This window comes from Pantherophis guttatus, chromosome 17 (assembly GCF_059756535.1).
Source record: "Pantherophis guttatus breed Tessera chromosome 17, ASM5975653v1, whole genome shotgun sequence".
Taxonomy (NCBI): Eukaryota; Metazoa; Chordata; class Lepidosauria; order Squamata; family Colubridae; genus Pantherophis; species Pantherophis guttatus.
Genome location: NC_142079.1, coordinates 10625001 through 10630000, shown reverse-complemented (window position 1 = coordinate 10630000; position 5000 = coordinate 10625001). Strand labels below are relative to the sequence as shown.

The 5000-nt window shown below is 43.7% G+C and overlaps 1 protein-coding gene across 2 annotated transcripts in view; it reads right to left on the bottom strand.

Moving 5' to 3' along the window:
- Positions 1-5000, bottom strand: part of GALNT9 (polypeptide N-acetylgalactosaminyltransferase 9) — a 351950-nt gene that overhangs the window by 305311 nt on the left and 41639 nt on the right. The window contains exon 1 of one of the 2 annotated variants that reach the window (XM_060683834.2): positions 2139-2220. The exons of the other annotated variant lie outside the window; for it this stretch is intronic. The gene's annotated coding sequence lies outside the window, so the exon portion shown is untranslated. Of the gene's footprint in view, positions 1-2138; positions 2221-5000 lie in introns of those variants that run through there. 2 annotated transcript variants of the gene reach the window in all.

The following is a 5000-nucleotide window of genomic DNA, read 5'->3' as shown; positions in this document are numbered from 1 at the left end:
GCTTCTTCCATTCTAATTAAAGAATCCTTGACTCCCTACCATTCCATTAGAACGGAAGAAGCTTCTCGGATGAGAAGCAAAAGGTTTTCAAGGACAAACTCAAGAAAGTCCAGTTGCCTTTTGGGAAAAATACTCTTGAGACAACCATCACCCGGATGATGGAGTCTCTTTGTAGACAGGTAGCATAAATGGCAGGTGTCCAGGTTCTCCTCTGCTTCCTCAAGGTAGAAAATCTTTGCATGTTTTGGATCCCCCCCACCCCCACCAAGGAGTATAAACAATCTCTATCTCCAAAGGATGTAGGCTTTCCTCTTTTTCCAAAAAAGGAGGAGGAACATTCAGGTGCAATGTTCTTCACAGCAAGTAGACATGAAACCTACCAACTTAATCTTCTGGCTCGTGAAAAAAGGAAGGTTCTACATTTAGGCAAGAAAAACCAAATGCACAGGTACAGTATAAGTGATACTGTAGGAAGTTAGCACCCACCCCTTTCCTAGAAGAATGAAATATTTTAGGAAATATTAAAAAGGCAGAATATTATGTTTCCCTGGATGAGAAATGGAGAAGCATGTTTTAAAGACAAAGCAGCTCCCATCTTCCTGCCCCCACCCTTTGTCAATGGGCCAGAGGCAGAAACTCAATCCTTTGTCATCATCATCATCATCATCATCATCATCTGCAACACAATATGGCCCATCTAGAAACAGAAACTAACACAATAGGACCCATCTAGCAACAGAAACTAACACAATAGAACCCATCTAGCAGCAGAAACTAACACAATAGAACCCATCTAGCAGCAGAAACTAACACAATAGGACCCATCTAAGCAACAGAAACTAACACAATAGGACCCATCTAGCAACAGAAACTAACACAATAGAACCCATCTAGCAGCAGAAACTCACCACATGGCACCTGGGAAGATTACATCAGCCAGCAAGGCTAGCTAAGAACCCCACCCCCTGGGAGTCTGACAACCAATCAGGATACTCTTTTGGGGGGGCCCAGGAAGTTCAAAGCCAGAGAGAGCATAAAACCTGGGGACTCGCTGTATTTCGCCCTTTTTCTGTTCAGGAACTCAAACCATGTGATCCTGTCCACCATTAAACCATCTTTCTAAGCAGTCTCCATGTTTCCAGTGTCTTTTTCCCCACTTGGAGCTAAACCCAGAAGGATATTTCTTCCTACAATACCTTGCTCAATAGTAGTAACTGTGAGTGGGATCTCGGAGTCCTAGTGGACAACTATTTAGATATGAGCCAGCCGTGTGCAGCAGCTGCCAAAAAAGCCAACACAGTTCTGGGCTGCATCAACAGAGGGATAGAATCAAGATCACCTGAAGTGTTAATACCACTTTATAAGGCCTGGTAAGGCCACACTTGGAATACCGCATCCAGTTTTGGTCACCATGATGTAAAAAAAGATGTGGAGACTCTAGAAAGAGTGCAGAGAAGAGCAAGAAAGAGGATTAGGGGACTGGAAGCTAAAACATTCGAAGAACAGTTGCAGGAACTGGGTATGTCTAGTTTAATGAAAAGAAGTGTTGGAAGATACTGTAGGATTCACTCTTCTCCTAGAAAAAGGAAAAGAAACTAAAAAAAAATATTAAAAGAGCAGGAAAATTCCCCTAAAAGAAAATAAGCAGAAACTCAGGCAGCGTTTCGGCCCCCACCTTTATCAATGGGCCATTAAGAAGCTGAAGCCACCCCTATTTTCCACAACAAAGGAAGGACAAAATTACAGGGGCCTGCAACATCCAAGCAGGTATGGGACACAGAAAAAAGCAAACACCCAAAAAAGGGGAAAAAATCAAGCCAAAGTAATTAGAATTGTTAACACATGAGAAAAGGAGATATTCACTAAAACACAGTAATAGCAAACTGATTAATTATAGGGAACGAACAACTACAAAGGGCTAGGAAAAACAGAGATTGGACTATAAAACAATTACTTATTTGCCAAATCCAGGATGGAAGAGCCCAATCACAAAAAGCAGGATTTAAACACTATAAAACAATCACACACACAAATCAAAGGATTCACATGCCAAATCAAAAGAATTTCAAAAAACTTTAAAGGGTCACATAGAAAAAAATCAAAAGACCTTTTAGGATATAAAAAAGAGTTTTTCTTACAGCTCAAACAGGCTAGACTCGGAATGCTGTACTTGTATTTGTTTCTTGCCTGCTTTCCTATAAACAATAAACTAATTCTGCTCTCAAGCAGCTGACCTCAATCATTTCTAAGTAATCTCCCAGCTGGGAGTTTTGAATTCAAGAAGGGAAAGCTCTGCCTTCCAACAATCCTTAAAGGGAAAGGCTTCTTTTTCTTCCAACAGAAGGACTAGGGGAGACATGATAGCAGTCTTCCAATATCTCAGGGGCTGCCCCAAAGAAGAGGGAGTCAAGCTATTCTCCAAAGCACCTGAGGGCAGGACAAGAAGCAATGGGTGGAAACTCATCAAAGAGAGAAGCAACCTAGAACTAAGGAGGAATTTCCTGACAGTTAGAACAATTAATCAGTGGAACGACTTGCCTCCAGAAGTTGTGAATGCTCCAACACTGGAAGTTTTTAAGAAAAGATTGGATAACCGTTTGTCTGAAGTGGTGTAAGGCTTCCTGCCTAAGCAGGGGGTTGGACTAGAAGACCTCCAAGGTCCCTTCCAACTCTGTTATTCTATTCTAAGTTCCTCAGGGCTTAATTGGCTTCTGTTTATCCGAATGCCCAGTTCTTGGGCTTCTTCTTAAGATGAGTAATCATTTCCATCTTCCCTTCCCTGTCTCTGATTCTGGGCAAGAGCTGAAAATGCATCTCCCAACTGCTCAGCATCCAGATTTCATATTGGCCACTTCTTCCTCTTCAGTTTGATGGTTGCCAATTGCCCAGCATCTGAATGTTGATCTCGGGACCATAGGGATGCTACGACAGTCGTAAATGTGAGTACCAGCTATTAAGTCACTTTTTTTTAGTGCCGCTGTAACTTTGAAAACAGAACGAGGAAACCAGGGAGAACTCTACAAGGTCCCTGGTCAATTTCAAAGACGGAGTCATTCTTCTTCAAGGTAAAGACTGCTGAGTACTTCAAATCCTTGGAGCTGCCTAACCGATGAAGACTATCTTGTCAAATTCCAGGCCAGGTTTACAAATGGAAGGATGCAACTAAATTATCCTCAGAACTATTATCAATCTGTTTTGGGTTAAATAATTCTTTCTGCTGAGATCATCACTTTTTTTGTAAGTTGGTTGCCCTTAGAAGAGAATTGTAATGTAAAGTTGAATTGTGCTTCCTTGCAGAAGGACCCTGATTATATACTGTCCTTACACATGTACCACCACCACCTCCTCCTCCTCCTCCTCCTCCTCCTCCTCTTCTCCTTCTCCTTCTCCTTCTCCTCCTCCTTCTTCTTCTTCTCCTTCTTCTTCTCCTTCTCCTTCTCCTTCTCCTTCTCCTTCTCCTTCTCCTTCTCCTTCTCCTTCTCCTTCTCCTTCTCCTTCTTCTTCTTCTTCTTCTTCTTCTTTTCCTCTTCCTCCTCCTCCTCCTCCTCCTCCTCCTCCTCCTCCTCCGGCTGTCAGACAAGGATATTGGATTATCTGAAAACCACCTCCACCACCTCCTCCTCCTCTTCTTTTTTTCCTCCTCCTCCTTCTCTTCTTCTTCTCCTCCCCCTCCTCTTCCTCCTCCAGCTGTCAGACAAGGATTATCTGAAAACCACCTCCACCTCCTCCACCTCCTCCTCTTTTTCCTCCTCCTCCTTCCTCTCCTTCTTCTTCAAAAAACAGTCCAGTTTAGTAGCCATCCAGGAAACTGAGCCCAAACCAGTGAGAAGGTCCTGATGGACGTACAGGGAGCAAGCTTGAGATGGTCTCCAAAGCAGTCAGTGTTCCTTTAGCAAGTGCAGGTAAGTCTAAAGCATTGCCCAAAGTGATCCTTTCCTTTGGTTGACTGAGAAACACGATGACTCGCAGAATGAAAAACCTTGAAGTGATGACAGCCAGGTTTATTTTAATTCCAGAGTGCCAACTCTCTCACATACACTCGCTTGAGGTGCTAAGAGGCAAGCATTCCCAACTGGGGACTGTGAAATTCTTTCTTCCTGCCCTTCCGGTGATCTTACATTTAGTTGGGTTTTTTTTACCCCATAGGTGACCTTTTACATTCTCAGGAGCCAAAAACCGTCTGGCGAAACTGCAGAAGGACAACTGAATTCAGATGTCAGCAATAGAGATAGATAGATAGATAGATAGATAGATAGATAGATAGATAGATAGATAGATAGATAGATAGATAGATAGATAGATATGAGAGAGAGAGATGATAGATGAGAGAGAGAGAGAGAGAGAGAGAGAGAGAGAGAGAGAGAGAGAGATGAGAGAGAGAGATAGAAAGATGAGAGAGAGAGAGAGAGGGAGGAAGGGAGGGAGGGAGGGAGAGCAGGGAGGAAGGGAGGGAGGGAGGGAGAGCTCCTTCAGTCTCAAAGGCGCTTTTCCAATAGGTTTCTGGACATTCTTGTTGTTGTTTTTTCCTGGAAAACATTTCGCTTCTCATCCAAGAAGCTTCTTCAGTTCTTCTTGGATGAGAAGAGAAACGTTTTTCAAGGAAGAAAAAAACCCCAAGTGAGTCCAGTCCTGCCAATTTGAAAAGCACTTTGGCGACAACCATGACCTGGACGATTGAGAATTTCCATATCTACGTCGTTAGTCCCACCATCCATCTATCTCAGGGGTATCATTTCATTAAGGGCCACATCAGGGTTGTGTTTGACCTCGAGGGACTTGGATAGGCATGGCCAGCTCAACATCATTCGTGTCGGGGTTATCTTTGATGGCTCGAGACTCTGCCAGCGAAAACGGGCTCTCGAGCTCCATTTCCAGCTGCAATGGCCTCCTGCAACCCTCTGCCAGTGAAAACAGAGCCCAAGAGGGCCGCACGCAGCCCTCCCGAGCTCCGTTTTCATTGGCAGAGACACCGCGGTCCAGTCCTTTGCTATTTCTAGGGT